This window comes from Pleurodeles waltl, chromosome 10, assembly GCF_031143425.1.
Source record: "Pleurodeles waltl isolate 20211129_DDA chromosome 10, aPleWal1.hap1.20221129, whole genome shotgun sequence".
NCBI classification, from domain to species: domain Eukaryota; kingdom Metazoa; phylum Chordata; class Amphibia; order Caudata; family Salamandridae; genus Pleurodeles; species Pleurodeles waltl.
Genome location: NC_090449.1, coordinates 880,498,239 through 880,522,010, shown reverse-complemented (window position 1 = coordinate 880,522,010; position 23,772 = coordinate 880,498,239).

Here is a 23,772-nt window from a genome sequence, read left to right as displayed (position 1 = left end):
TTGAGGTGAGCACCAAAGGGTGTTTGAAGATTATTTCCAGACCTTTCACATGCAGGTAAAAGGAACAGTTCTATATGCTAGTAAAGGACTGGTAAGTAAGAGGTTCATTCCCAAGTCTTGACTTTTAGTCCTGTTGATATGTAGTTGCCTGTGGTTCCTGGGAAGGATCTAGTGTATATGTGACTGAGTCTTAATACTGTTTGCAGCATGATTTGACTATATGTGCATGCTTGTAGCAAATAAGGTCGATTCATGTATCAATCAAAAAAGGGGACTTAGAGGATGAACAGAACAGGAGCAATGGTGAAGTCCCATGGAATCTAAAAAATGACTAAAGAGATCCATCCCAATGCCTTATTGTCCAAATTGCCAATATTGCAGATAATGAGGAGAGTGCATGATGCACCATGTCAAATGCTGAAGGTACCTTTTGCAAAATGGGTGCAGAAGCTTCATTTGCAGTTGCTTGCATTTTATGAGCATCCTAAGATCCAACAATGGATATTCAGTTCCAAGTCAACAGTGAAACTGAGATTGGAGGCAGCCAGAATGTTATTGATATCAATTTTCTTGGGTTGCTCTTTTCCCCGCTCTGTGAAACTCTCTCCCCACTAACTTAGATATAGCCACGACCTCTACCACATCCCAGAGGCCCTGAAGAACCAGGTTGTTTTCCCAAAAGCTGGACTGACTGGGTGCTGGTTATGACAATTCATGCCATCCTAGCATCACTGCATCCTAGCGACATTGTGTGTAAGCTTTACAAATCCAAGTTAATGTAACTTAACATGATATGGCATAAAATCTCTGAACAACCCATGAATTGTGTGCAAACCACCCTATTAATCAAATTCGAGAAGAAAAAAAACATGTTTTGTTGTGTGTTTGTAGTTCTGAATGGCAATAGCACAGGGGAGATAAACAGACTATTGTCTTTTTCAATATACAAACAGCTGTCTCGTAATACATAAAGTGCTGTGTGCTTTTACATGGTTTGTCTACAGGGTAGCATAAAACGTTCATCAGTTTTCTCCCCAATATTTGTTTTCCACAAGAATGTTCTATTGAAGGTGTTACACTGAAGAAACATAACAAATGTATGGTGGTGACGCCTAGGAGAAAAAATGCTTTCAATATGTCAAAGCTCCTATAGTCTGCAAAGACAGCATCGCCTGAGAGGTAGGCGGAGTGGGTAGGTCCCTGAAACAGCTGCATAGATTCCAAGTTGGAGATAAAAGTTTCAGTTAAGTGTAGGCAGGTCTTTTGAACCTGAAGTCCCTGACAATGGTCAGTTCAGGTGATTGAGGATGTGCTATATAATGTAGTTCTCGATATCAATGATTTTAGTAACACTGGAAACTGTTTAGTAACATCCTCTGGATCTAATGCAGTAATTAAATATACTAGCACCTTAGAGGAAGTAACACTGATTCTGTGGTTAACCTGACGCCATATTCCTTAATAGGGACAAACTAAAAATGTTTCCAATTAAGTTTGCAACTTTGTATGATCAAAGAAGCATTTGCATTCAAACAAGAGCTACAGTGAAGAATGGTCCTTATTGTTTTGCAGTGAATATTATGCAGGAAGCAATGAACACTTATAACTGCAGTGTAGCACAAAATGCAGTCACGGCTCGCGGCAACCAGAAGGGGTGGGGTGGCACACGGGTGAGGATAAATAACAAATAAATAAAAAAATAATAAAAAAAAACCACTTACCTCCTCCGAAGCGCCGCTCCTCTGTCTCTCGTAGTTCCAGCCTGCAGGCTTCCAGCCTGCCCTGCAGCCAATCCTGACGGTGTTCAAAGCAGCATCACGATTAGCTGGGAGCGCCCAGTCAGGGTGCTCCCTGGCAGACTTGGAGCCTGTGCAGGCTCTCCACAGCCCGGCAACTATGTTGCTGGGCTGGAGAAAGCCTACTGCGCATGTGTGTTTCGCCTGCCAAAGTCGGCTGGCCAAACACACATGGGCTCTGAGGGGAGTGCACAGAGCACTCCCATCAAGTGCTCACCACCCCCAATGCCCCACCCCTTTTCAAGAGACGACAATAACCACAGTTTATTATTGTTTTCTTGAAAAGGTTTTGCAGCTGCCGCTGCTGGCAGGAGTCAATGCTCCTCCGCCCTAATGGAGGACCCGTCCTTGACAAAATGACATGTCTTTAGCAAGTATTCTCTATGACTCAAATACTCCTCCTGGTCTCTTTATTTTTCATCTCCTTAAAAGAAGCAGATACGGTTAGGAACCAGACTTTAAAATCCTTTATCCAAGTGCAAAATGTGGCTGGTCTGCCGGTGAAATACTAGTGGTAAATGTGTTATAAAGATGAGTAAAAGCAAATGGCAGGTAGCCCCTTACCACCCACAGAACCTAATTTTGAAAGAAGAGAAAAACAGGAACCACACAAGTGCATAGAAAGCTATTTACATTTTAAAATTCAACGTCCTCATTTGCTGATTCAGGTCTATGAGAATGTTCCAATTACAGTCTGCACTTAAAAATGAAGGACGTTTATTATTATGGTGGATTAACCACCAGTGGAGATTCAGGCTTTTCGGCTTATGGTGGGAAGGGGCATTTCATGGGGGTGAGAGTGTGAACCTTCATAATTAGGTGAATACCTACACACATGGTACTGTATTACTCTAATTGTCAATCACTTTCTGTTCCCATGGGACATTTCGATATTACAAAAGGTGGCACAGATGCTTGTGCGATCCCTTCTGCAACACAAAGTGCACCAACTTTACATTTGTGCAGTCTCAAGGTGGAGTTCCGCCATCTGCATGTGGGTGTGGCCCCATGCAAATAACACACTTCGCCTCTGTGTCTGTACACTAGAGGCGCAAGAAGAGAGGTAAAGTAGCTTTCAAGGGGCACACTTACTTGGCGCCACTTGAGGTGATCTCTAACCCCCTTATGTGACTTAGGGGCATATTTATACTCTGTTTGTGCCGAATGTGCATCAAAATTTATGACGCACAATCGGCGCAAACCCTGCCCCATATTTATACTTTGACGTCCGACCCCCCGTGCGTTAAAATTCCACCATGTGCGTCATTTTTTGGAAGGGGGAACCAGCCTTGCGTTAATTATATGCAAGGTAGGCGTTCCCTTCCAATAAAGGACTTTAAGGCCTGTGGACACCTTATTTATACTCTGACGTCATTTTGACGCACAGGAGGGGGAGGGCCTTCAAAAATGGCGCACAGCCTGATGTGCGCTGTTTTTTAACGCCTGGGTCAGGGCAGGCGTTAAGGGACCTGTGGGCTGGGAAGGAGCCCAGAGGTGCCCTCTCCTGCCCCCATGGACACCCCCTGCCACCCTTGCCCACCCCAGGAGGACACCCAAGCATGGAGGGACCCATCCCAGGGAAGTAAAGGTAAGTTCGGGTAAGTATTTTTTTCAGATTTTTTTTGTGGCATAGGGGGCCTGATTTGGGCCCCCCTACATGCCACTATGCCCAATGACCATGCCCAGGGGACATAAGTCCCCTGGGCATGGTCATTGGGCAAGGGGGCATGACTCCTGTCTTTGCTAAGACAGGAGTCATGTCAATGGAGGTTGGGCGTCAAAAAAAATGGCGCAAATCCGGTTTGAGGCCTGAATTTTGCCTCAGACCTGACGTGCACCATTTTTTGACGCACAACCCCCATTTTCCCATACGCCGGCGCTGCCTGGTGTGAGTCATTTTTTTTGACGCACACCAGTCCTCAGCGCCGGCTAACGTCATTCCATTAATAAGGCGCCCGCATGGCACGTTGGAATGGCGTTAGCCGGTGTTAAAATTTTTGACGCACAACTGCGTTTGCGCAGTTGTGCGTCAAAAAGTATAAATATGGGCCTTACTATCCCCGCCTACAGGGCATTTCTGGCCCCCTTTGCAGTCCGGTTACCACCTACACAATGAAAGCTGGACAAGTGGCTTCAAGCAGCCGGAACCGTCTTCCATAAATGTGCTGTCTCAGTGCAGGCACAAGTTTACAGCTGTACTAGATGCAACACATTCATTGTGGAGAAGTGTGGCTCAATGGTTAGAGCAGCAGACCCTGAAGCAGAGATCTGGCTCAAGACCAGGGTTCAAGTCCCGCTTCGGCAGGTCTTGGGCTCAATTCCCCTTGACCAGATAATTCTCGCCTCGGTGCCTAATCTAATTCATGGGTCCCACTCTGCAACTCTGGGCAATAGCTTGCTTAATCTCCACAACGGCCCCAACAGTGCTTGGATGCCTGGCTTCACCCTGGGGGTGCTCAGGAGTGGGTGCCTCACAGGGAAAAGCCAAGAGGGGTTCCATAGCGGTATGAGTACAGCACCTTGAGACCCTAACAGGTGAGTAGTGCGCTATACAAGTGCTAATTTACATTGTGATAAGTCACACTGACATGTTTTGCGCATGGTGCACCCAGTTAAAGATGCGCCGTGGTGCACATCAGGGCAGTTATCCTATGTGTAAAACAAGACCAGAGCATTTGTGAGGAGGGGACTCTCTTAAAGATGATTTCAGTTCCGACAAAGGTGTACACTGACTGGCGCTCACAAATATTGTTGCTACCACAGGGAAATAAAACTACTCATATGAAAAGCAGATAACTGCGTTTTCAAGATGTGATTTGGAAGAGAACAAGCAGATATTTAAAGGCAACACCAATAACTTTAGAGGAGCATTCTGACCACTTGCACTGTATGTGAAACGACAGAATGTGCTTTTTAGTATTAGGTTGTGCAAAACCCATATTAGGCCTTTCCTCAAAGCGCTCCTTAACGTATTGCTAAAAATGCTAACATTTTTAAAGCACAAATTGTTTGCAATATGATTGACTCAAGAACTACCATGAGAACACAGTGTGGCAGGCTGGATCAGCAAAGCCTTACACAAAGGCAGCACAAGACAAAGGTTTCACACAGGGCTTAGACAAGCAAAACCTTGTATAGGCAAAGGTTAAGTGAAGTTTTGCGCAGAAGCAGGATAAAGAAAATGTCTCACAGATGCAGATGAAAAGGTGTTGCACATAAATAAACACAGAAGATACACAGTCCTACTGAGAGAGAAGACTCTCATTATGGCTTGGTCTGATTAAAAAATAATGCAGTTCAACGAGATTGGCTCTGAAATAGTGACACAGTGCAAAATCAGGATATTTCTTTTTTAGTATCACCGCAAGTCAAGGATGGTCAGTGGTTGATGCACAGGTGTCAGCAACAAAGAACAGCAAGGTAGAGAACAAGTCAGGAGACAGGCCTTGGTACACAGCACAATATGTTAGCATAGAGCTAGTGATTCACAGTAATGGGGCAAAGCCACTGCATGCACCAAGGACCATTCAGAAGCACTTTGTGATTAGATGGAAAAGCTTTTTCGAGGACCAAAAGGAAACACAACACTGCGCATGTGCTTACATATGTGAATGTACATACATCGTTTCGGCATTTAGGGGCAGATGTACTGAACTTTTTGCACGTCGCAAATAGCAAATTTAGTTGTTTGCGATGTGCAAAAAGCACATCGCGATGCCCAAACCCCGACTGCGATTCGCAATTAGGAAGGGGTGTTCCCTTCCTAATTGCGAGTCGCAGCGCAATGTTGTATTGTTTTGTGACCGCGAACGCAGTCACAAAACAATCGCAGTTAGCACCCATTTCAAATGGGTGCTAACCCATTCACAAAAGGGAAGGGGTCCCCATGGGACCCCTTCTCCTTTGTGAATGGCATTAAAAACATTTTTCCAGAGGAGGCAGGGGTCCAACGGACCCCTGCCTGTTCTGAAAAAATGAACCGAAAACGTTTCATTTTTTAGTTTTGTAATGCATCTCGTTTTCCTTTAATGAAAACGTGCTGCATTACAAAAAAAACTGCTTTATTTAAAAGCAGTCACAGACATGGTGGTCTGCTGTTTCCAGCAGGCCACCATCCCTGTGAGTGCTGCGAGTCTCAAGGGGGTTGCAAAGTGCAACCCACCTCATGAATATACATGAGGTGGGCCTTTGCGACCCCCTTGCGAGTCGCAGATGGTGTCAGGGACACCATCCTACATTCCGATTTGCGACTCGCAAATTGTGAGTCACTCTGACTCGCAATTTGCAAGTCGCAATTCTGAACCCATCTACATCTGTCCCTTAGAAACTTAACGAAGGGGAGTCTGTGCCCTAATTTTGCGTGACAGTAAGTACTCCTAGAAATCAGATTGTCTTGCTTTGGTGCTGCAGTTGGGCTGGGGACTCTGTGTGTGAGTGCTCTGCGTGTTTTCACTAATAAGAATATTCCAGCGTTGTCAAGTACTGAAAAAAGGGACAGGAGACTTGCCGAAGATTAATTTATTTGATAACCAAGCTGAAGAAGGGAACCTATCATATTTCCACAACTTGCTTCTTAGCAAAATTAAACATAAATGTCCCATAAACTTTGGGACAATACAACAGTAATCCTAGTGATAATCATGAAAATGATAAAATCCCAGTTGAAGATATATAACCATTTCATGTTTCCCTTTTTTAAATAACGAAATGGACATGGCATAAAGAATTTAAAAAACTAGCATCAACACACACAAAAACAATGAATAAATACATGCATCAAGTAAGAAGCATGTTTTCATTTGTTAATGTAGCCCTTGTGGTCTCTGTACAGCTCTCAGAGATCTACCAAGCGGTGGTCAAAAATGTTCTTATGAAGAAAATGTATCACTCACTGAGCTATAAGCGCTCCTAAGTTTCTGCACAGATCCAGGACCATTTCAGAGGCTCCAGCATCTTTCTCTAAAGAACACATTTTGGGGGTCATTCTGACTCCCGCAGGCGGCGGTAACCGCACGCCCGGCGGGAGCCGCCGAATGACCACACCGCGGTCAAATGACCGCGGCAGCCATTCTGGCTTTCCCGCTGGGCTGGCGGGCGACCGCCAGAAGGCCGCCCGCCGGCCCAGCAGGAAAGCGCCTTCAACGAGGAAGCCGGCTCCGAATGGAGCCGGCGGAGTTGAAGGCGTGCGACGGGTGCAGTGGCACCCGTCGCGATTTTCAGTGTGTGCTTGGCAGACACTGAAAATCAATGTGGGGCCCTGTTAGGGGGCCCACAACACCTGTTACCGCCATCCTGTTCCCGGCGGTGAAAACCGCCAGGAACAGGATGGCGGTAAGGGGGTCGGAATCCCCATGGCGGCGCTGCTGTGGAGGATTCCCTGGGGCAGGGGGAAACCGGCGGGACACCGCCGGTTTCCCGTTTCTGACCGCGGCTGTACCGCCGTGGTCATAATGCCCATGGAAGCACCGCCAGCCTGTTGGCGGTGCTTCCGCGGTCGTTGGCCCTGGCGGTCGGTGACCGCCAGGGTCAGAATGACCCCCTTTATCTCTTGAGGACCGCTTGCTTTCTCTTAAAATCCATGTTACAGATTTCACTTAATCAGCTGCAGATGCCAAAGTACCTTGGGCTGAGTGGCTCATACAATGGTTGTTCATAAAGGGGCATCTTTTTTGCGGCTGTGTTACTAGCCCCCATCCACCTGGTCTGATATCAGAATTCTTTGCATCCCGGCGAGTATCAGTATATTCCTTAATTAGCTTCTTTGCATGTCTGCATGGTCACGAATTGTGTCGTGTTCATGTGTTTCTTTTTCCATGCTCTGAATTATTCTTCCAAACATTATTCCTGAAAGCAATTTCCCAATATCTGAATGTGGAGTTCCACGATGATCACATAGGGGGAACCGCCAGAAGACCGTACTGCGGTCAAAAGACCCCGGCGGTCATTCTGAGTTTCCCGCTGGGCTGGCGGGCGACCGCCAGAAGGCCGCCCGCCCACCCAGCGGGAAACCCCCTTCCACGAGGATGCCGGCTCCGAATGGAGCCGGCAGAGTGGAAAGGGTGCGACGGGTGCAGTTGCACCCGTCGCGATTTTCAGTGTCTGCTATGCAGACACTGAAAATCTTTGTGGGGCCCTGTTAGGGGGCCCCTGCAGTGCCCATGCCATTGGCATGGGCACTGCAGGGGCCCCCAGGGGCCCCACAACACCCGTTCCCGCCAGCCAGGTTCTGGCGGTCAAAACCGCCAGAACCATGCTGGCGGGAAGGGGGTCGGAATCCCCATGGCAGCGCTGCCTGCAGCGCCACCATGGAGGATTCTTCAGGTCAGGGGAAAACCGGCGGGAAACCGCCGGTTTCCCTTTTCTGACCGTGGCTTTACCGCAGCGGTCAGAATTGGCCTGGATGCACCGCCAGCCTGTTGGCGGTGCATCCGCGGTCCCTGGCCCTGGCGGTCGGAATGACCCCCATAGTGTTTGACAGATGGAGTTCTAGAATGTTGAGATGGCAGCTGACTGAAACGTGTGTGAGCCAATTAAGAGAAGACCTTGCCGAAATTAAGACTGGAAGAGCTGTAAAGCAGGTGGTTTGGAAGACCTTCACATAGAGTAGCCCAAAGGTACAGTTTTCAATAAAGAAGCATACAGGAGCCCCCATTTATGAACATTAAGAGCTGGTGTTCCATTCGTGTTGATCCAAAGCTCATTAGAACCCAGTGCTTACATTAATGTGGCACTGTGAGGTGAGAGGTAGACTTGGTGATAACATTATGGATGTCCACATCGCTAGTAAACAGAGTTTGGGCTAAAGGCAGCACAACAAAGCTTAGATTGAAAACAGTATCAACAGAGAATGAAGTATAATAACTCTATTTATGGAACATTTTGCAGACAAGTGAGGAATTAAGGTGTGACATGCCTGCCACCCACATTCGAGCATTATCATTTCCTCTAAACAAAAATCAATATCTCTTTACTTGCCATTAAAATACAATTCTGCATACCCAAATACTCACTGCTATGGTACACCCAAGAATTCTCAGTGCAAATGCACACCCCTCGAAGACCAAATAATAAATGGAGATGGACCAATACCCTTGACTTCATCATCCAACTTAATGCACTCCGATCTGCATAATCACAAAGCCACTTTTTACAAGACTGCAAACCAAGCATGCAAACATCAAAACCAGCATCGAGATAATGAAGAGCCAGAATTAACTTCCTAGCTTAACTTACATTTCTCAATTCCTCTTGTTTTCCAATAGCAGCAAACCACCCCATATTCAACCCTGTCTACGCAACATGAATCTTAACAACTTCAGCCCATACCTGATACTGCTGCAGCACCCATAAATCCTAGCTATTACCTTAAGCCAAATAGTGGATTTCGCACCTTAGGCCAATGGATTGCCACAACATTGATATGAGAGGATGCCAAGGATGTGTGTCATAATAATCATCAGTAAACAAGTAATCAATATTCCAATCACTACACAATAGCCACACCAGTTTATTAAGAAGGATTATAAATGTATTTCCCTATATGACCAATGCTATAGTCACAAAAATAATCCTCAAGCATAAATGATAAGCATATAGAATCATCAACGGTTGATTAGAACGCCGTATATATCTGAGTTTAATCAAAGCAAGTAAACAAATTAACTCAAGTATTATAACACAACTTATTGTGAAATAAAATACATTTGAGCAAAAGATCAAAGAATGGCAATATAAATCATGAGCATGTAAAGACAAATTCCCTCACTAACCACTAATTAGCATTAACATGTTGGGCTTCGTGTGAAAATAATTTAGAAACACAAATTTATGAAAAATATACTAGCTCGGGTTATAGCAAAAATAATATAATTATGCAGCAATTAATTTATGAGTTGCAGCTGGTACCTGTAAAACAAAAGACACATGTAACAATACGATTTCATACATTACCCATAGAACAACAACATGCAGATCACTTCAGCAAGGGGACACCAGCAGTAGGACGATCCCTCACGCCTTTATGACTAGGATATCACTGGAAAAGCTCATAAGGTCTTGTCTGCATGAGCAGCTACACCCACTTCACTAATCTGACTCTCTCCCATGCAGAACAAGAACTTCCACTCCCTCAAGAATAGGTGACAGAACATTATATTATCTTTCACAAAACCTATTATTGGTCAATGGTATACGATTCAGCCAATAAAACTAAAGTTAGATAACTAAACGTTTACGTATTCATAATACAATGATTTTTTATTTGTCGACATTACTTTTACGCAATCAGTAGTTATGATCGATTTATAAGAATGTCTTCTTCTCTTCCGTCTCGTCTGTGGATCCATTGCTCCATCTCATCAAGACTTCACTTCTCAGGAAGAAACCTCTTACAATGTAACATCTACTTTCATCCTTGAGGAAGAAACCACAGATTAGTGACAATTCTAAACGATAGGGCAGTCAAACTCAAGCAATGACCTAATATATCTGACCTTGTAAGACCTAACACAAAAATGCACTAGGTGTAGCTGTCTACACGTCTATAAGCTATTAATCACACTCTTTTAAGTAAGCATTGAGCAATGGAAAACAACTGCAAATTTAGCTAAGGTTAGCCTAAGTAGAAAACAATATGAATTATGGTGGCCATTTACAAAAGTCACCCGTTTTTCCCACGTTAGTTCATCATTGATCAGTAGATTATAAATCAATAAAATCAATTAGTAAAGTCTCCACTCCTGCAATATAGAATGTGAAATCACATGGATTCACCCTCGAGTCAGAAGTTAACTTAAAAAAAAATACTGCCAAGAAAATCAAGACAACATGGTATCAATTCTCTCTCCTTAACAAATGTTAAAATGACCTCAGTGTAAAAAACAGGCTTTGGTTGTCTCTCACCACGATAGAGGAAATGATCTGTACTATGGTATCATAATAGCTCTCTGGCACTTTGAAACTGAATTTTCTACACTAGCAGCTAATCTCATCAAAGAGCTTAAGAAATATTATTAATCACACCCCAACAGTGAAGGATCTGCACCATGAGATAGATGTCTCTGAACAAGCTTAAACACACTCTTCCCTATTCTCCCCTGTCCGCAGTGCTTAGCCATTTATTGGTTACATTCATGACAGTAAAGAAAGAGCAGAGTTCACATCACATTCAAAGGCAATTAGGGAGCTGTAGGACTGACTAGAAGTTCTTGACCCACCAGGGCTAGGTATGTCCATCTCCTCTTAGAGGCGTGACTGAAGATCCACAGAAGAGTGCCAAAACTGAATGCAGCTCTGAAAGGTAACTGACACTGCCCTCCTGGCATCGTCGAGGCAGGAAAGTTAACTTATTTCCCTTTTTGTTTTGTTTTTGTTTCAGTTGCGGCTTTTAAACTGCAACAAAGTTTTATAACACATTGTTCTGGTTGGCATTTTATGATTTACAAACATTTAAAGAATCATCTTTGGTGGTCTTAATTCAATTTCCACAATACTAGTGTCCCTTTTTCCCATTAAATTGTCTTTTTCTTTAAATGGAGTTGCTAACACCCCTTTCAGATGGCCAAGGAGCAAGCAGTTGTTTTTGGGCTCAATGGTGGAGGTTGTGTTCTTTTACTGCTGCTGTCCCAGGGAACAACATACTGTGGGTCCTGAGGAAGTAGGTCAAGTACTAGTCCGTCAGGACTTGACTCTCAGTGGAAACGCGGGTCTAGTAGTCCAAGGCTGTTTGAGGGGGAGGGCGGGGTTAGACGCAAGGTACCCAAAGCCACAAGACTCATAATAGCTACAGTGATTCTAATAATCTTTTTGTCCAGTCCAAAACTTACTTGTAGTAGAACAAAACAATATTTATTACCTAAGTTAAGTATAATATAATACAGCACACTAAACAATGAACACTAAAAGAATTGCATGGCTAGCACACTGGTGGTGGCATAAGCACCCCAGTGGGTCCTCTTCCACTTTCCACACAAACAAATGTGTCCAAGGTGGGTCTTTGGAGGTGACTTCGCAGGTAATACCCATAAAAGCGATGTGCAACAAAGTCTCATTTCAGCCATGGAAGTTCAGTTTGCAGTGGCACTAATCTGCCAAGCTTCTACAAATCTCAGAAGGGTTTGATGCCCTGTTCCAGTTTTACCCAGCTGTGGCCTGGCCTGAAGAAAAGTCTGGGAGCCAGAGCACTTCTTCCTGCACTCCAGTGACAAGGAAGCAGCACTGCATCTTCTCCTGGTCAGCAGGACAGCATGATGAGGTGGGCGCAGTTAGAAACACCTTCCAGGTGCAGCAGATGGTTCTTCTTTGCAGTTTCTGCTTATAAGTTCATAGGGCAACAGTGATGGTGCAGGACAGTTTCTGATGCTGACCTTAAGTCCCTCTGCTGATATCAGGGACTCCTTCTACATAAATGATGGCCCCAACAGTCCTAGTAGCCACCTTCTGGCATTTCTGTGTCACAGGCATGGAGACGGCCCCAGTGAGGTCAATTATACCAGGTAACAGTCTGTAACTTCATAGCAGCCCCATGGGGGTTAATGACATCCACAAGAGAAAGGATGACTCTCTCGCAACACTGGTCCCAAATGGAGGAGACGCCTCACACCAGCATCCTATTGCCAGGATTCCAAAGACCTCTCCTCCTCTGACTAGGGCACACTAGTCTTGGCAGACAGGCGGAAGGCTGGTACTGCAAGCTCAGGGCAAGTGTTTTTGGCTTCTTGGGTAATGGCCCACCCCACATCTTCTTTTCCCTGATAAACAGTGGTGTTGAACAACTTCACCTTTATAGTCCAACTAAAGACACAGGTGTGATTTACTGTGTGGTCCTATGATATTCCTGTTGATTTCTTTAAAGTTCCCTCTCCTGTGCACTATCAAATGGACAGTCTGCCACAGCTGGAGTGGCTCTAATTTTGACTGACCCCAACATAGGCCAAGGGAGTAACCAGGAATCACACCTGAGAGTCAGCTTCCAATGAAATATGCCTCATAAAAACTCCAAGGTCTGAGCCGTCTCTTCTTTCCTGGTTTCCTAGTCCTAGAGTGCCAAATTTAGCAGACTCACTATCTCCCTGATAATGGACTCAGGCCCCATTGACCAACCTGCCAAAGATGTAGTGCTGAAGTTAACTTCCTAAAAATGCACAGTACAGAGCTACTATAATTACAAACCTGGGATATGTTTAGCCTAAGACTGCAAAAGCTAGGCTCTGGCAAAAGACATACCGTTTAGGGTTAAAGGTGGGAGTCCATGCCAATAGGTTAAGAGCACAGGTGCTCTCAACTGGATCATGTACGATGTATGCAGAAAGCCAATGCAGAAAGCCAATCGTTAAAGTCCATGTTCAAATTGTGTCGTTTTAGTGTAACTTTGTGATGCATGAAGAAAAGTGCTAATCATCCTACAAAAGCATGAAGGCACTGTCATGCTTCTTCTGCAGTAGCTATCTGTACCATTTTCCATTGACAACAAAGTGCTCACTTACCAATAAGTGGAGAAAATGTACAAGCACTGTTCACTTCAGCATAATGTATTCTTCTACTTTTTTGTAATTTGTTTTCAAGAGCAGGATTTATCTTATTAGACATGTGGCATGGGCATTGCAATCAATACACAGGATGTTTTATTTTTAGTCTATTGATTCCATTAGCACAATTTAAAAATACAGATACAGAAATTTACGATAAAGCAAACATTTTAAAAAATGAAATATTTTGCCACTCTACAGAAGTTGCGCTGGGCAAAGATATATCTACCGTAGTGTATGGCTATTGGGGTGGCTATTCATATACACTACCTTAATGTTACAAATGTTACAAACGTTCACTTGCACTGCTCTCTTCTCTAAGCTTGCCTGAACTTTGAAATATACAAAATTATTTCAATTTGTGTCTTGGCACCATCACACATATGCTGATTATTACAAGCATTATATTGTGGCCAGCACTATGCTAGCACTGCACCATCATGCCGTGCCCACCAACAATATATCATTATTTACCACCATAATGAAGAGGCCAGCATTATAGCAGATGAGGGTGCAATGGATGCCCATGACAGGTCTATAATATTTACCTTTGCACCATCTTTAACATTATTACAGCACTGAGCACCATTATTCAATGGATGCCCACAATATGCCAAGAGTTACAATCACACTGTCAGGGCCGCCATTATCACATGTGACCACTGCTGGCTCGTGGTGCACATAATACACCAATAATATCATTCTGTGTGGACTAGCATCATAACAGAGATAAGTACGTTTGTACCAAGGCAACAGTATGTTAAAAAGGTAAATTTTTATGCCGGAACCGGCAGGTTATGAGGGATGGGCAACATGACATGGATGCCCACATTTTGTCATAAATTACTCCATCGCTGCAGGGAACTTCCTTTTGCCAGTAGTAGGTCTTAGACCTGGCATCCTTGGCGTGGTGTCACGCTCTCTTTTTCCCCTTTGTTTCCTCTGTTTCTGAATCTGTGCTGGACTTCGTTTTTGCTGGTTTTGGTACTCTGGGCACTTTACCACAGATGACCAGTGCTAAAGTGCAAGTGCTCCCTGTGTAAATTGTAACTCTAATTGGCATATTTGATTTAATAATAAGTCCCTAGTAGAGTGCACTAGAAGTGCTCAGGGCCTGTAAATCAAATGCTACTAGTGGACCTGCGGCACTGTTTGTGCAACCCACATGAGTAGCCCTGTAAACATGGCTCTAACCTGCAACTGCAGTATTTGTGAGTGCAGTTTTGAGCTGTCCATTTGACCTGGCAAGTGCCAAACCTTCCCATTTTGTACATGTAAGTGATGCCTAAGGTAGTCCTTAGGTATGCCCATGGGCAGGGTGCAGTGTATTTTAAAGGTAGGACATGTACTGGTATGTTTTACATGGCCTGATAGAGAAATACTGCCAAATTTGGTTTTTCACCTTTGCAAGGACTATCTCTCCCATAGTGCAACATGGGGGCTGCCTTTAAATATCTTTTATGTGCAGTTTCCCATCAGGAGCAGATAAAGATTTGAAGTTTGGGGTCTCTGAACTCACAATTTAAAAATACATCTTTTGAAAGAGCTGTTTTTTATATTTTCAGTTTGCAAATGCCACTTTTAGAAAGTGGGCATTTTCTTGCTTAACCATTTTGTGCATCTGCCTGTCTGTGGAATCCATTTCTGGGTCAGAATGACAGTTGGGATGTTTGTGAATTCCCTCTAGACAGTGACAAAAAGGAAGCTGAGGAGTGTCCTGCATATCCTGATGAGTCTCCTGGGATAGAGAGATGACACTTACACCTGAAAGGGCTGTGCCTGTCCTCACACAATGCAGTCCCCAACCCCCTAGTGTGTGTCCGGGGCTCAGCCTGGGCAAAGCAGGATCTGGTCAACAACAGAGACTTTTCTTTGAAGTTTGCCTACTTCAAAGGCAAAAATGTGTATAAGTAGTGGACCCAAAACCCCAGAGTTTTAGAACACTTCTGGATCAACAGGAACCTCAACCAAGGAGAAGAGCTGAAGAGCTGGAGAAGGAGTACTGCCCTTTTGCTGTGTGTGCTTTGCTGGGTTGGCCTGCAGTTGCTGCTTCTGCCTTAGAGAGGACAAAGACTGGACTTTGCTGTGCATCCTGCTTGTGAAGTTTCTCCAAGGGCTTAGACTGAGCTTGCCTCCTGCTAAGACGTCTCAGGGACAGCAATGGTTTCACCTACCAACCTCTGGGTTCACTTGTTGTGGTCCCTAACCCACCGGGTGGTGCTTATTCCAGTTTCTGGGCCCTTGGGAGTGAAAGCTGGTGAAAAACCAAGAAAAACCAAGTGCACCGACTTCGGACGAGGCCTGGACTGACACCGCTGTCTGACCCCGCAACGCCACCTGCAACTGAAACCGTGGTCCCAGCTGGAGTGCGACAACCCGACTGGCATTGTAGGCCTGACGCCGCAGAAGCAGCTGACGTCCTGTGATTTTGTGAGCCTCGAATGCTGTGTCCGACTCTGCCGTGGCGCCTGCAGACCCATGGCGTGACCGTGACCCTGTTAGGTCTCCCAACATGTCTTGACCCGCCGGATTCATCAACCCCACTGGATCGCCAGGAACCAACGCTTCACCCCGCCGCCCCCTCATCTCCACTGCTCTGCAGAAAGGACCCCGACACCTCTGGTCCACTGCTCCACAGCACCAGAACCAATGGTGCAGCGGATCCAGTGACGCCTCGCTCCCCGACTCCATGCACCAGCTTGTTTCCTCACTTTCAAAAGGTACTGTACATGGGGGTCCGTGCGACGCTGTGACCGGCGCCATTGGCATCAGATTGTTGGGAACGACTCAGTCCGGATGCCTTAATAACACCAAATTGAAGCATTTGTGTTTTTAAGCGCTATATTGAAGTATAATCTTTGAAAATTCATAACTTTGCCTGTGTAAGTTGGATTTTTGTTGTTTTGTTTTTGTGTTACTCAGATAAATATTAGATATTTTTCTAAACTGATGTTGAGTACTTATGTGGTGTTTTTACTGTGTTACTGTGTGTGATGGTACAAGAAATGTACACATTGCCTCTGATATAAACCTGACTGGTTGTGCCAAGCTACCAAAGGAGTAAGCAAGGATTATCTGATCTGTGTATCTCCCTTACCCTGACTAGAGTGAGGGTCCTTGCTTGGACCGAGTGCAAACTGACTGCCAACCAGAGACCCAATTTCTAACAGTAGCATTATGCCATATGGCCCAAACGATGCTAAGAAATACCATTCCATGTCTGCCTACATCTGTGAGGACTTGACACTTTTGTGCTAGGGCTAGCATTTGGTCACAGTGGGCACTGGACATGATCCCATGAATGCCTACAACTTGCCTTCAATTACCACCATTGTGCAAGGCCAGCATTTTACCATGGTGTAGAATGGGCATCACCTCACACACTCCCAAAAATCACCAAGGATTACCACCAGTGAGAAAGGAGAAGAATTTTAGCAGCAGTGGACAGTGAGTATCATCCCATGGATTCACTCAAGGTGCCAACAATTACCACCATTGTGCGGGTGCAAGCATTTTGGCAGGTGTGAGACTCATGCCACATTTTCCTACACATTGCATGAAATACCAGGGCTACATAAAGGACAGCATTTTATAATGGGCATCATGCCATAGCTAACCAAAAGGTGCTACAAAATAAAAACATTAGTCAAGGACCACCATTTTAGGAGTGGTACACTATGTGTAGCAGAATTTCCTTTTTGCGTGGTCTGTCCAAATATTTTTTCTCGATCCAATTGTTGCTTGTACTAGGACACTGTGGGTACTAGAACACCGTGGCTGCTATTTAGTGACACAATGCGTGCACTCTGGCCCGTTTATACTATCAAAATTGGTTCCACCCAATTAGTCTATTTACCTTTCCTGTAAAGCCATAGTAGATCACAAAGAAAATACATGAATGGTATGGAATTTAAGAGTTCTGAACCCTAACCCACTGACCCTAGGAAGCAAATCCACGCCACGTTGGTCTCCCAATACATACTTTATAATTTGCTGACCTGAACTTTATTGACTTCCTTGAAACAATCTTATACTTTACCTGGGCTTTACACTCTCATTTGTTGATTGATTTTGACTATTAATTGACTTCTGTATGCCAAAATCTGAAAATATTCCTTTAAGGTTTAAGACTTCTCTGTCTGTCATTCTTGTAGGACCAAATAGGTTCTATGTGTCCATTCCGAAATTGCCAATTTAAATGCTTTACAAAGATACAGGTCTAGCAAGGCGTACCAAAATCCGCCAAGGGATTAACACTGCTCCCCATCCACCAGTCATGCAAGGAATAAGGTGTTGCTCAAGGTCAGCTTCCAGCACTGTCCCCCTGAAGAATTTGGAGAACCAAATATATGATTAGGTCTGAAGGTAAACTTTTACACTGGGGTAAGGTGGCAAATGTCTCTCAGTGGCATAGCAGTCTTAGCAGTAGGAACTCAATGACAATGTATCAAATTATGAGGAACTCTTGCCAGCTTCAGCATTGACCCTTGTCCATTGTAAGGTTTCTGACTTCCCCCAAAAAGATTAAGAACCCGATTTATATTTTGGCAGATGGAGTAATCCCCTTTGGTCTGGCAGGGAACTTAATGTCTACCAGGCCAAGACTACACCACCTGCCAAATATAGAAATGACAAACTGACGGTCATTTCTAAAGGCACTGACAGGAAACACTGTCACTGTGGTGCCTGTCAGTGCTGTTTACAGTTTTGTGAAGGGCTCTGCATCATGACAGAGCCTGCACCAAACTGCTAACCTTTTTTTATTTTAAAAAAGAAGAACCCAAAATGGCATTTTCCTATTTAAAATAAAAAAGAAAATGCTCCACTCAGCATGTGAGTCCTTTCCCATGGCGAGGGGAGTACTTAGCAATTTTAACTGTCCCTTAACACCAGGGCTTTCCTGGTGGTGACAGGTAGTGACAAAGCCCATCTAAATTATGTGGATAGAATCAGAGGTCTGCCTCCAACAGCTGGAACTCCACATGGCCATCAGAGAGGTTTAATCACAGCAGATTAAACCTATGGTCCTCACACAAATAAATTGGGTGGGCGGACCATTATCTGGGCAGCAAGCATACTCCATCACCATTGCAATGGAGAAGGCTTACTGTTATGATATAAATTGGGTGCTAATAGAGACCTTTGATTGGCATGTTCTGCTTAGTGCATCCAACCTCTGATATATTGTGGTCAGACTGAAATCATGCCTAGGTGCTGATGAACCACAAACTAGCTTGGCTTAAAAAACAATTCTAATATAAATTGGTTTGGGAATTTTATTGTGTTGTGCCCTTGGCTTTAACACACATTTCTCTAAGCAATTGCCTGATGTTTGTGTCATAGCAATGAGTGATTCAGCAGAGTTTAACTGAATCTTGTGTTAGATGCTATTGTTAAGTTGGTATGAGTCCCCTCTTCCAAAATTAATAACTTGTTTCCTGACAACATAATTGACCAAATGTTGTCAGGAATTGCTACCTTTATATCAGTACAATTTTGACAGTGGTAGGCATCATGCCATATTTGCCAAAAATAGACCAAGAAAGACCACCATTATGCAACAGCTAGCATTTGGGCAGCAATGATTACACCCAAAATTTGCCAAAATTTACTATCAGTGTGCAAGGGGCTCCATCATTCTATGATGGTGGGCAAAGGGCATAATTCCGTTGATGAATACAAGTTGCCATCACTTTACAGAAGCAGCATTTTACATTTGTGGGCATTGGACATCATTCAACGGTTATAGAAATGGGGTTTCTAGTTGGCAGAAGTATACACCCTTGTCCAAGTAGGGACCACAATCCTAGTCAGGGTAAGTCACACACAATCCAAATTATCCTATACCCACCCTCTGGTAGCTTGGGTCTGAGCAGCCAAGCTTAACTTAGAAGGCAATGTATAAAGTATGTGTACAATAAATCATACAGTAATACAGTGAAAGCACCACAAAAATACACCACACAAGTTTAGAAAAATAGATAATATTTACCTGAATTAAAAAAAGGTAAAAACGACAAAGATTCAATAAGCACAAGTTGAAATATCACTTTTAAAAGGTTAAACAGTCTTAATCTTTGAAAACAAACAGTTGTCTCTTTGTTACACACAATACCTGGTATGTGTAAAAAATAACGACGCGCAGAGACTTCAGAACAGGAGATGCCAGGAAAAATAAGGTGTGCCTGAGATTTTCCTGCGTGACGCAGATGATGTGTTCTTTCTTTCCACACTGCAAAGGGCTTGCACCATTTTTCAGTATGCAGTCTTGGTTCCTCACTGCGATATGGGGATATTTTGATGCCCAGGGACAATGTGGGTAAAATCCTTGATGCACTGGAAGAAGGCATGGCACTGCATCGATCTGGTAGGCGATGCATCGAAGTTTCTATCGGAAGGTTGGTGCTGTGTTGAATTTCCAATTGGGAAGTAGTGGCTACATCATTCCGGTCAACTGTACAACAATTTCTCAGTTGCAATGCAGGCTTTGCATTGATTTCGGCAGGCGGGGCAAAGATTTTCGACGCACATGGCGTTTCCTGAAGAGATGAAGTCTTTTTGGCCATGAGACGTCAGAAAACAGGAGGCAAGCTCAAGCCAAGCCCTTGGAGAGCACTTTTGGGGAAGGCAGAATGCTTCTCAGCAAAGTCAGAGGCCAGCAGGACAGCAGGGCAGCAGCCCTTCACATCAAAGCAGTCCAGGTGAGTCCTCTGGGCAACCAGGCAGTTCCTCTTGAAAAGAAGCAGGTGTAGATCCAGAAGTGTCTGAGTTTGTGGGGTCAGAGATCCAGTTTATTTACCCAAAAATGCCTTTGAAATGGAGGAGACTTCAAAGAGTGGTTTTGAAGTGCACAAGTTCACCTTTCAGTGTAGTCCTGTCTGCCAGGATCCCAGTAGGGGGTTTAGCAGTCCATTGTGTGAGGGCAGGCCACTAGCCTTTCAATCAATCAATCAATCAATCACTTTTTGTAATGTGCAACTACTCACCTGTGAGGGTCTCAAGGCGCTGGTGGTGGGTCTGGGCCTTATTCGAAGAGCCATGTTTTGAGGTTCTTCCTGTAGATGGTGAGAGATGGGCTTTGTCTAATGTGCGTGGGCAGGTTGTTCCAGCTCTTGGCTTTGAGGTTTGTGAAAGATCTTCCTCTGGTGGTGGTTTTGCCAGATGCATGAGATGGTAGCTAGACCCTGCTATGTGGAGCAGAGGGGACTGATGAGGTTATGGAAGGAGATGCGATGGTTCAGGTAGGCCGGTTCGATGTTGTGCAGGGCCTTGTAGGTGTGTGTGAGAAGTTTGAAATTGATTTGCTTCTCTACTGGGAACCTTAAGGAGGGTCCTCAGGTTTTGGGAGATGTTTTTGTGGCGGGGGAGGTTCAGGAAGAGTCTTGTGGTGGCGTTTTGGATGAGTTGTAGTTTCCTGATGTTCTTTGTTGTGGTGCCGGCGTAGAGTGCGTTGCTGTAGACGAGTTTGGTAGTGACTAGGGTGAGGGTGATTGTTTTGTCTTTGAAATGTAAGTGTCAGGCCCTCCACCCTTCCAGCCCAGGAAAACCCATTCAATATGCAGATGAGTACAGGTGTGACTGAGTGTCCTGTGGTTGTGACTGTCTGGGTGAAATGCACAAGGGAGCTATCAACCAGCCCAGCTCAGATGTTGGTTGGAGACAGGCTGTACGGCACAGATGGTTTTTAAGTGCAGAGAAATGCTCACTTTCTAAAAGTGGCATTTCTAAAATAGTAATATAAAATCTAACCTCAACAATGAGCATGATTTTCTATTAGGATTCTGGCCATACTAAATATGATCCGGTTACCCCTTTCAGATCAGAATCTACCACTCAAAGTATATGAGGGCAGTTCTAATGCTAACCTCTGAAAGGAGAAGGCCTCACAGTAGTGGAACATGATTTTAGGAGTTTTTCACTACCAGGACATATAAAACACATATGTCCTACCTTTACCTACGTAGCACCATGCCCTATGGGTTACCTAGGGCCTACCTTAGGGGTGACTTATATCTAGAAACAGGAGAATTTAAGGCTTGGCAAGTACTTCTGCCAAGTCAAAGTGGCAGTGAAACTGCACACACAGATCTTTCAATGGCAGGCCAGAGACATGGTTAAGGGGCAACTTATGTGGGTGGCCCAATCAGTGCTACAGGCCCACTAATAGCTTTTAATTTACAGGCCCTGGGCAGATGTAGTGCACTTTACTAGGGACTTATAAGAAAATCAAATATGCCAATTTGGAGTGAACCAATGTTACCATGTTTAAGGGAGGGAGCATATGCACTTTAGCACTGGTTAACAGTCCTACAACCAGCAAAAACAGTGTCAGTGATTTCAAGATAGAGAATTTTTTTTGAAGGTGTTGCTTGAAATGCCGCCGAACGTCTTCACAGGTTTTTGTACCACTCAGTAGGCGAACAGGTGCACCACCAGAGCTCGTCAGATCGTAGGCTCACGGGAGCCGTCAATTAGACACACAAAAAAAGGGAGCACACTGCCTCACACTCCAGCATAAAATAGCCCCAATGCATCATGGTAAATGCAGTCATTTGATTTAAAGATAGAGACATTTTTCAAAAAGTCTTTCACCTTAAGTAGGTGCAGCAAGTGCTGTATCTCTGGACAAGTGTTTCTGGCTTTCGGTTGTCATCAGCAGAGAGAAAATATATCTGAAGGGGTTGCTTGAAATGCCGCTGCACGTCTTCACAGGTTTTTGTACCACTCAGTAGGCGAACAGGTGCATCACCAGAGCACTAGAAGTCAAGGAACAGAACAGACCAGAAGAAGAGTCTTAGAATAAATTTCCTTTTTAGGTGATAATGATTATTTTGATTCAGTAGGAACATTTAAGGGACTCATTGAAGAACATAATTTAAAAGATCTCTGTTCTCACAGATCTCCCTCCCATCAGTTAATTTCCCCCAACATTTTGCTTCACATGGTGACTCCAACAATCTGTGCTATAACAGCAATCAGGTTTGGTGGTACGTGGAGTTGGAGCCTTGAGATCTTTAGGCAAGGCCTCATGCTCATGGAAAAGAACAAAGTTGACACGTTATGTGGATTCTCTCAAATTTCCTAAATTAACACCGCTGTACAATTGTATGCAGGAGGGGACAATGAATATCATCTCACTGATGCCCTCAAATTGTCAAGAATTACCACCATTGTGTGATTCTCAGTATGTAAGCATGTTTGGGCATCATCATGTCATGATTTTTTGTAAATTGCACAGAAATCCCAAGACCATCAGAAGGCTTGCATTTTACTGTGAGTGAGCTACACGCATCATGCCACAGAACACAAAAGTTACCAAGAAATATCAACATTAAACAACTACTAGCATTCTATCAAGGGTGGGCTTTGTGTATCACCTGATGTATGCCCACATGTTGCCAATAATTACTACCATTACATGAGGGTTAATGTATTATTGCAGTGGGCAATGATGATCACCCAAATTATGCCCACAAATTGGTAAGAATTAACATCAATGTGTCAGGATTATAATTTTTCTAGGATGGGCATCACCATATGAATTCCCAGAACTTTCCAAGAACAACCACTATTGTGTGTGGATCAGCAATTCAAAACGATTGGCTTTGAGCCCAGCATTTAAATCCACACTTGTACATACAGCCACTCACAGGCACATATTTTACAAACAAGCAGTAGCAAATTTTTATAAAATATAGTCTTCCCAGCCATGCGCCTATCCTGGCTCTTGCTGCATCTCTAGGCTGCCACTAATTTTTGTCATAGTCAATGGATGCTCCCAATAGGTGCTATTGGCAAAAGGGCCACTGGGTGGGGGCAAGCAGAAGGCCTGGAGGGAAAGGGGGCAAGGAAGCTTGTAGGAGTACCTGGGATACAGGATTAGGTGAATAAGTGGATTTATTTGGAGAGAGGGTAAACAGGATACTTAGTCAGCCCTGGAGGGCATTTAGTGGAAGTGCAGGATTGCAGGAGGTAAGGTGGGAAACATTTGTATGACAGCAGCAGGCATGTGTGCTTTGCTGATTTGTAGACTGTTGTATCAACTGCAAATATGTTAAGGTACGTTTGACTGATTTGATAGGCAGGTGTTAGAAAAATGTATGTGTTGTATATTTGTTTTCTTTACAGGTACATGGAGCAGATAACTCCCCAGGAAGTACTTTCATAGCACAAAATGCATTTAGTTCTCTGTCTATTGAGGTGAAGGATTCCAATTATTAGTTAGAGTATGAACAACCATGCCAATATTTATGTATAAGTAGTAGACATGATGTAACTTGGATGAATAATAAAAAGACATCATGGAAACAGATTCTTTTATTTTTTTGCCTACATAGAAAGAGTACCAGGGGGAACTTCTTTTATATATGTGGCTCCACAGGTATCTCTATAGTTACCAAGTACTTTGTTTTCTTTTGATGATGTACACAATGGTCAAAGACCCAGATGGT